Source organism: Cibotium barometz, chromosome 63 (assembly GCF_041138505.1).
Source record: "Cibotium barometz isolate CiBa-2024 chromosome 63, ASM4113850v1, whole genome shotgun sequence".
Classification (NCBI taxonomy): domain Eukaryota; kingdom Viridiplantae; phylum Streptophyta; class Polypodiopsida; order Cyatheales; family Cibotiaceae; genus Cibotium; species Cibotium barometz.
In genome coordinates, this window is record NC_141108.1 from 6607567 (window position 1) to 6617009 (window position 9443).

The 9443-nt window shown below is 48.1% G+C and overlaps 1 pseudogene across 1 annotated transcript; it reads right to left on the reverse strand.

Annotated features, from left to right (window-relative positions):
* Positions 1–424: 424 nt before the first annotated feature.
* On the reverse strand, positions 425–3695 carry LOC147603604 (pentatricopeptide repeat-containing protein DOT4, chloroplastic pseudogene; annotated as a pseudogene). The gene has a single exon (XR_015265597.1). The product of XR_015265597.1 is annotated as a pentatricopeptide repeat-containing protein DOT4, chloroplastic pseudogene (transcript).
* Between the last annotated feature and the right edge of the window lie 5748 nt (positions 3696–9443).

Here is a 9443-nt window from a genome sequence, read left to right on the forward strand (position 1 = left end):
GGCAATCATGAATTGTTACCATACTTATCCCTGTCCCGTTAAGGGGCAAATGTTAGGGTCATGTATGTTTCCCGTCTCGTTGTCCAAACATAATTCCATACTCGAATGTTTCATGTATGGTTATGTGTATGTTTTCACATAACATACATTCATCCATTCATACACACACACACACACATACATAAGCATGTATGTATGTATAAATTCATATGTACATAGGTAAGTACACATGCATGCACCCATGTGTGCATGAACATATGTACTCGTAGGCACGCTCACACCCACACCCACACAGTAGCTGAGGAATCATGTAAACCCACATTGGCTTCAGTGCGCTTATGTAAAGTGCCTTCAAGAGTGGGTCGAAACAAGTATTGCCAATTCAAGACTAGCCCGTTGGCAACACATAAGGACAAAAAGGACAAAAGAGAATCGTCCACTGTTGAAATTATATTCAAAGTGCCAACGTGAGCATCCCATCCCCTTTGCACAAAACAATACCAAATTGGTTCAAGCTGAACTCTCAGGGCGCTGAAATACAACTTTAAGAAACAATACAGCACAATAAGAGAACCAAAAAGCTCACTGGCATTCCAAGTTTCAAAATATAGTCAGTTGAAGCTGCTGCACTAGTAGTCTCCACAAGCACACTTTCCATCTCAAAGACGTGAAAGCGGTTCCCATCTCTGACCACAATTTTACGCTTATCTGTTTTTTATATAACTGATGTGCAATCTGGCAGCCACCACAGATCCACATGTTCTTCACAACACGTGAAGTTGCCCCTTAAGGCGAATTCAGGAGGGCACAGGCAATGGCCAACTTCTCGCTATGCCCACAAAGCACATCCTTCTTTGCATCATCATGAATGTTTTGTGACACCTAATGCTAACTTGGGAAATATCCTTCTTGTGAAATTTTATGGGCAAAATCTGGTAGCGTAGCATAGATAAGTTTGCTTTGTGCATGCTTTTTATCCCCAACAAAAAATGAATGAACACTTCCACTCACATCAACCCACCACCTACATCCTGGCTTCTTCCATGCAACATTTTTCACTCATGGCTTCAATCTTTGCTGCATCCTCTTGCATGCCAGCAGCTGCATAAATATTAGCCATACAGACATAAACTGCGGCATCATTTTTATCCACTTGTACTGCATGTTCAAAGGCCAATCTCCCAAGCTTCACATTTCCCCATTTTCGACAAGCACCCAACAGAGCAGACCAAACTGGAGCATAATCAGAAGACGGCATCTTTTTAATCACTGCAATAGCCTTGTCAAAGTGCCCTGCACGGCCAAAAAGATCAACCATGCAAGTGTGGTGCTCCAAGTCTGGTGTGATGCCATATTTTTTGCTCATATTCGCAAAATACATTTGTCCCTCATCCACTAGACCTGAGTGACTGCATGCATTAAGCATGCAAATAAAGGTGACCGTGTTTGGAGAGAGGCCCTCGTGTTGCATCTGTTCAAAACAGTTCAGTGCTTTCTCACCCTGCCCCTGTTGGGCATATCCTGCCATCAGTGCAGACCAAGAGACTACGTTCCGAGCAGGAAGCTCGTCAAGCACTTGCTGTGCTTTTGCGAGCGCACCGCATTTGGCATACATGTCCACCAAAGCATTGCCAAGCACAATATCTTTTCCAAGCAACCCCTGACGGACAATCTCATCATGAATTTGTTTGCCCTTGTCGGCTGCTCCTATGCTGCCACAGGCCTTCAAGATGCAAACGAAGGTGACCGTGTTTGGAGAGAGGCCCTCGTCTTGCATCCGTTCAAAACAGTTCAGTGCTTCCTCACCCTGCCCCTGTTGGGCATATCCTGCGATTAGTGCAGACCAAGAGACTACATTCCGCGCAGGAAGCTCGTCAAGCACTTGCTGTGCTTTTGCGAGTGCACCGCATTTGGCGTACATGTCCACCAAAGCATTGCCAAGCACAATATCTTTTCCAAGCAATCCCTGACTGACAATCTCATCATGAATTTGTTTGCCCTTATCGGCTGCTCCTACGCTGCCACAGGCCTTCAAGATGCAAGTGAAGGTGACCCTGTCTGGAGAGAGGCCCTCATGTTGCATCCGTTCAAAACAGTTCAGTGCTTCCTTGCCCTGCCCCTGTTGGGCATATCCTGCGATTAGTGCATTCCAAGACACTACATCTCGAACAGGAAGCTCGTCAAGCACTTGCTGTGATTTTGCGAGATCACCGCATTTGGCATACATGTCCACCAAAGTAGTGCCAAGCACAATATCTTTTCCAAGCAACCCCTGACTGACAATCTCATTATGAATTTGTTTGCCCTTGTCGGCTGCTCCTATGCTGCCACAGGCCTTCAAGATGCAAATGAAGGTGACCCTGTCTGGAGAGAGGCCCTCGCGTTGCATCCGTTCAAAACAGTTCAGTGCTTCCTCGCCCTGCCCCTGTTGGGCATATCCTGTGATTAGTGCATTCCAAGACACTACGTCCCGAACAGGAAGCTCGTCAAGCACCTGCTGTGCTTTTGCGAGCGCACCACATTTGGCGTACATGTCCACCAAAGCAGTGCCAAGCACAATATCTTTTCCAAGCAATCCCTGACTGACAATCTCATCATGAATTTGTTTGCCCTTGTCGGTTGCTCCTATGCTGCCACAGGCCTTCAGGATGCAAGTGAAGGTGACCGTGCCTGGAGAGAGGCCCTCACGTTGCATCCGTTCAAAACAGTTCAGTGCTTCCTCGCCCTGCCCCTGTTGGGTATATCCTGCGATTAGTGCAGACCAAGAGACTACGTTCCGAACAGGAAGCTCGTCAAGCACTCGCTGTGCTTTTTTGAGCGCACCACATTTGGCGTACATACTGACTAAAGTGTTCGCTACATGAGGGCTTTTTTCAAGCAAGCCCCTTTTTAGAATATCAGCATGTACTCTAGTGCCTTTGTACAAATCCTTCTTCTTGGCACAAGCCTTCAGTAAGGCCACAAAATCAGTACCCACTGCTTGGTTGGTTGGCATTGTCATTCTTTTCCTTACCCGCACATAGCTCTCCATCTTCAACTTCTGTTGACGTCACCAGTCCTCCTCTCCTCAGCTCTTCACGAACCCAGGAGGGGTTGCACCAGCCATCAATCCACAACGATACCTTAGTGATTTTGTGCCTAAAGTCTGGAGATCTTGGGCTGCTCTGCCAAACTAACGGTCTCTCTCACAAGCGGGAAATCAGCAGAAAGAAGAAACCTGTACGGTGGTGCTTACCCTTGGTGTTACGACTGTCCCGCCACTGCGAGGATCCCTAAAGTACTTCTCCCATAAAAGGTCCATGTCATTTCCATCGTCCCGCCATTTTCTACATTGAGCATGGTGGTGAAGTGGCCATCGTCCCGCCATCTTCAAGCCTGAGCAGGAGAAGAAGAAGAGGCTGCCAAAATCGCTAGGGCTGCGTGACCAGTCACAGCAGAGAACGAAAAACCACATGTATGTACTTAATATTGCATAAACTTATTGCCTTGTTCTCTCCATCACCCTACTTTCTCAAATCCTCGAGAAGACAACACAGGTGAGGGCCTCGAATTAGGTGTTGCGTATACGGTTGTAGGTACTCTCGAAGAGGCCATGAAGTCCCAAATATATTTGCCAATTGGTATGGTTCACAGAGGTGTTCTAGAACATTTCCTTAATAAACACATGGTTGGACAACTCGTAACATTCCCTCTTGCTTGGGTTGCAATTGTTCTCAGTTGCGTGTTGGTATAAGCAGATGACTTTATGATGGAAGATACGATCTTGTATTTTAGACAACATGTACTTAAAACCCAATCAAGTAATCTCATGTGAAGCATGTCTAAGTGTCCTATACCATGAAGGCACATTTCACTTACAAATTCTTGTACCAATGAAGGCACATTTCACTTACAAATTCTTGTTGGTACAAGATAAGAGATATAAATGTGTCAAGCATATTCACATGAAATCAATCTAAATGTCACATACCACTACATTAACTCCATAAGACTTATTAAAAACAGAAATTTGAGACAGAAGGCTGAAACTTTCACAAATTTTCCTCATCTTAAGACTAATACTAATTTAATTTTTTTCTTGGAACATCTTCAATGAATATCAATGCTCTAAAAAGATATAATGAATGTTTGCGAAAATCTGCAAGACATGTTCACTACATTTTGGTGAAATAATCTCAACAATTAGGTTATTCCTCAATGGATTGTTCACTTGTAGGGATTTTATCAATGATTGTAAATCTTCTTGTTGGTCTTTGTCTCAAATTTTAATTGTTTGGATTATTAAACAAATCAACATGTTACCTTATACAAGAGAGGGAGAGAAAAGGGAAGAAAGACCATGCAAGGGTTGGTTCACAAACAAGCAAATAGCCAACCCTAATGAGGGTTAACTCCTCATTGTGAGGCCGCTAAGGGCTCACTCCACCTCCACTTGTGTCACTCAAATGGAGCTTCCACAAGCTAGGTAGTGATCAGAGAGGAAGGGAGCTATGGAGAGATCAACCTCTACTCTATGCCTTGTGTGTGCAAGAGTGATATCAAGAAGAAAACAAAAAGAAGGAGAAGAAGAGGTAAGACAAGAACCATCACCTACATGCACAACACCACAATCAAGCAAGCAAGCATCAACACATACAAGCCTACCACCATAGCCACAAGAGAGTGAGAGAGAGAGAGAGAAAGAGAAGGCAAAGTCAATTGTGATAATGGGATTGTCCCTTTTCGTATTTCATAAGGCACTTATATTAAATGAGCTCTCTTTTTACAATGGCCAGACACCCATTTAACAATTGGGGGCCCAATCTGATTTCCTAGCTCTATGTATACCTAGGCTTATTCTTATGGCCAGCATTACACATGTCATAAGCTCAGTCATCCCATTCATCGTTTACATGAAGCGCTTAACGTGGTTACATAATAATGAGTTACAAGAAGCATAACCACGCTTAAAAATAATGTTAACCAATGTGGTTAACATGCCCCCTCCCTAATTTAGATCCGTCCTCGAAGCTGGCAAGTAGATTCAGCGGTAAGTAGATGGAGTAGGTTCGGATGAAATTGTACCGCAACTTGGGATGCGGGGAGACACAATGGAAGGCTTTGTAATGGAAGGCTTTGTAGCTAGTCCAAAAGATGGTCTCCATCATGTCTTTGAAAGTCTGTAGGTGCCATGTGGGCATCCAATGGATGCGTTCATAGTAGCTGAACAATTGCTTCAAGGTCGGGCCTTTGTTGAGATCAAAGGCAAGGCCTTGGCTACCCTTGTAGTAGTGATTCCAATCCGGGAAGGCCTCTAGGAGCGTGATGATCAAGTTGAAGAAGTGGATTATGGACACAATGGCTGGGTCGGGGACCTAAGCGTACCTGTCGATGAAGGCATGCATCTTTGTCAGCATGGTGGCCTCTGTGCATGGACTCTGGGATGTCGGTGTGGCGAACCAAGGAAAGTTATACTCTAGCTTGGGGTTCGTTGGCTACACTTTCTAAAATAGGTCCCAAGCCCATCATCTGCAGATAGGCAGGCACGCTAAGTTAATCCGCTAGGTGGCTTTAGGAGAAAAGGCCGGCGCCAAATTGGTTGCTCGCCCATGAGCTCAAAGGTTATGAGGTGAGCAGTGGAAGGAGGCTGATGGTAACTGCCCCGTTGTTGATGTGGGTGTTGGTGCTTCCAGGTGCCGTGTGCTTGGTGTTGAGATGAGGCCGAAGGACATAGATGTCCAGTTGGCCTGTAAGTCTGCTATGGGGGTGTGTTGTCGACCAAGTAGTATGGTGATGGCCTACTCGAATTCCGTGCAATCCAGGGGGTCACGCCAGTTAAGGGCATTGAGGGTGGGTCCACTTCTTCGTGTTCCTCTGCGCGGTGGTGGTGGGGGAATCTCTCCTTCCTCCAAGGGTGTGGAGGAAGGGAGGTCAAGTGGTAACGACGAGATAGGGGTGGAGGAGCAGTTGAGGGAGAGGTTACGTTGGCGCGCGTGGCGACAAGGAAGGGTAAGGGCCTTGCTGATGTCGAGGGTAGCTCCTTAAGGTCCAAGGGGAGGCCCAGATGAAGATGGAGGGTGGGGGCTGGTGAGGGAGGAGGAGAGGGTATGTGATGGTGGGGGGAATAGGGAAAGAGTTAGGGAGGAAGTGGTTGGGGGTGCCGAGGTACAACGTTGGGTATCTGGTAATGGTGGGGGGAGGTGGAGGTTGTGAGCTGGTGCTGGGTTGGGATGGATGAGGGGGTGGAGGTTGGTGAGGGGGGTGGACAAGGGTGCGGGTAGATAAGTGGGGGGATTGTCGAGATGGGCTCCTTCATCATTGTCGTCATCATTATTATTGTCATCGTCAGAGTTGTTGTCGGGGCACTTTGAGTAGAAAAAGCCAGGGGCGTCTTCAGCTTCCTGGGGAGAGAAGTCAAGGGGGAAGGCCACATGGGAATCATCAAACTGTATGATCCCAGTGGCATGGATGACTTGGAGTTGGAGGTGGCAGCCATAGTGGTACACGATGAGGAGCCCCTAGGGGGTGTAGGGTGGGAGCTCGTATCGACGTAAGGATTTGTAGGTCCAGTATATTGTCTCCCACCCTTGGTGCTAGAGGAAATGGAGGGCTTTGGAGGTTTTGGATGAAGGGTAAGGGTAGGGGTAGAGACCCTTAGAAACTGCAAAGTTGAGGATGTCATCGGTGGTGGGGTGCCCGTACCTAATGAGGTTTGCCTAGTTGATGAGGTTGGCAGAAAGCGGGTGGACGGGGAGGGCGAAGAGGGTGGTGGGTTTGGTGAAGCGGGTGGACGGGGAGAGGGTGACGAGGAAGGAAATGGAGGCGAAGGGGATTTTGGTGATAATGTAGGAAAGGGTGGCGGGGGAGATGGATGAAGATGTCGTGTTGAAGAAGGTTAAGGCGCAGAGGGTGCGGTGGTGGAGGTCAAGAATTTGGGTGGGGTTTTGTAGGGGGTGGCGAGGTAGGGGAGCTCCGGGCGGAGTCCATCAACACATCAACCTTGCGATCGACGAGGCTTGGTATTGGCCCGGAAAGTGTGGGTTGAGAGTGTGGCGGGCCTCTATGGATTGTTTGGTCCTTCGACGAAGGTGATACTCGACCACTTCTCTGGTATTGGCTGAAAGAGAGGTGGATGTGGTTGCCTTCATCCTCAGCATGGGCAACACGCTGCTTGAGTTGGTTGGCTTTGGTTTGGGCAAGGGCGAGGGCTTGGTTGGCATGCTAGTTGGCCTGTAGTTGGTGTTAAAGCTCGCTAAGGGTGGTAAGGGTGGTGGCGAGGGTTGCCTCTTGCAGTCCTCCAAAGCCGCATGGAGTTGCTAGTTGGCGAGCGTAGCCTTCACGTAGTGTTTCCTGTGTCTGCTTACTGGTTGTGGCCTTGGCAATGAGCATTTACTGTTGTGCGGCGGTGACCTACTCCCGTTTTGTCGCTGCATATAATCAGTCATTTGATGTCAACAATTTCTGGGCCAGGTTGGAAAAGCCCTATGAAAAATCCAGGACCGCGCCATGAGTCAAGTGAATGCCCTCGGAGTACTCCGCTTGGGAACATAAATGTCATGAGTGTGCCCAAGGTTGTGTTCGTCCACCATATTCTGCTGAGAGGAGATGGGGGAGGATGAACCTACTTCGGAAAAGGGAGGGGGCAGAGAGGAGACATGAGGAGGGGGGGTTTCAAAAAGGTTCATCTCAAAGAGCTGGGCGGCAGTGCGCCGTAGATTCTCCTCTTCCTATGCTCTTCAGCGGGCTTTGGCTTCCTAGTCCTCCTTGAGTTGGGTTTCGGGGTGATGGCATTTGGGGGTGGAGAGGTCGGAGAGGGTTGAGGTTCTGGCAACATAGGTGTGGGAATGGGGGTGGCACCCTGGAGTCGAACAGGCCGAGGGAGTTCTGGCCAGCTATATCGACGTACCTTGGTGAGAAGGGAGGCGACCGCGAGTTTGCCCTTTTTTTAGATTTCCAGGAAAGGAACGGTCGTGACTTCAGCAAGGTACGGGCGTGGGTAAGGAGTATACGGTCGTGACTTTATGAGGGAACCTCTGTGTCTTAGCCTTTGACAAGAGAACGACCATGTCTTGAGGAGGGAAAGGTTGTGTCTTAGGAGCGTACGGTCGTGTCTTGTGGCTATGTCTTAGGAGGGAATGACTGTGTCTTGAGGAGGCAACGACTGTGTCTTGCGACTGTATCTTAGGAGCATACGACCGTGGCTAAGACCGTGGCTAAATAGGTGACAAAAGAATTGCTTCATGAGGGAACGGCTGTGTCTTAAGGAGGGAACACCTATGTCTCAAGAGCATACGGCTGTGGCTAAATGACAAAGAAATGGTCGTGGCTTGGTATTTTACAAGGGAACATTCGTGGCTTCGTGAGGGAATGACCATGGCTAAACGAAATGAATGGCTTTGTCTTCATGAAGGAACAACCTTGTCTTCAAAGAGAGATTTTTTTAAGGCACCCTGTAAACAAGTTTTGTACCCTAGGACTATATGGCCACCACCCCAGTAGTGCAGGTTTTATACTGACTCCTTGCCCAGCTAGCAAGAGTGAGGAGGCAGCTCCAATTAGGTTTTGGCAAGGTTGGTAGCTCCATCAGGAGCTTGGAGACTTCATTGGAGGGAGCATCTGGGTAAAGGGGGGTCAAAGAAGCAAGGGAGTTGTACGATAAGGGGTGGGGGTGCACCAATGGAGTCGTATGATAAGGGGTGGGGGTGCACCAATGGAGTCGTATGATAAGGGGTGGTGGAGTAGCCGAAGTTCATTGTCGAGGATAGCGGACAGGTGTTGTATGGGCATGGCATTCTCTTGAATTTTCGCTTTCCCTTTGTCCTATGTGGTAGTGGTGGTGGCAGTGGAGCCTATTTTAGGCCGCCATTGAAATTTTTGCAGTTCCAAGAATCACGGGAGTAGGATCCAGATTTTTTGACTGCCATCATAGAAGTGTTGAGCTTGTAGGAGAGGCTTAGGGATCCACCTATAGTAGGTGGACAGGGTGTGAGGGCGAGGTTGGTGGTGGTGATCGTTGGGCCCTATTGAAGGTATGCACCACCTGAGGCTCTCTTATATCTTGTGGGCTTGTGGATGTTGGATTAGAGGTCAATGAGAGGTACGAGGAGTTGGCTTTTCCGGGGCATGAGTTAGGGAAGTGGATCTTAGGGGAATCCACACAGTTATAGCACCCGCATAATAGCCTTGGGCTGCAAGGATATTCTTGGGCACCCAAGTGTGAGGGTTCTTAGGTTTTGTGTGTATCGAGGCGAAAGTTGTACCTAGGGTTGGTTAGTCTTGTTAGTGGGGTGAGCAGTGGTAGTGGATCCTTTGATATGGGCTTGAGCTGTGGGGCAGAGCTTGGTGTAGATGAGGTTCGGTGAGGCAATTAGGTATTCACTATAGGGAGAGGCCTCTTTTTGGGTGGCATGGTTTATGTTGGTCGGAGAGCAGAGTGATGGTGATTTTAATGGAATGGAGTGGTC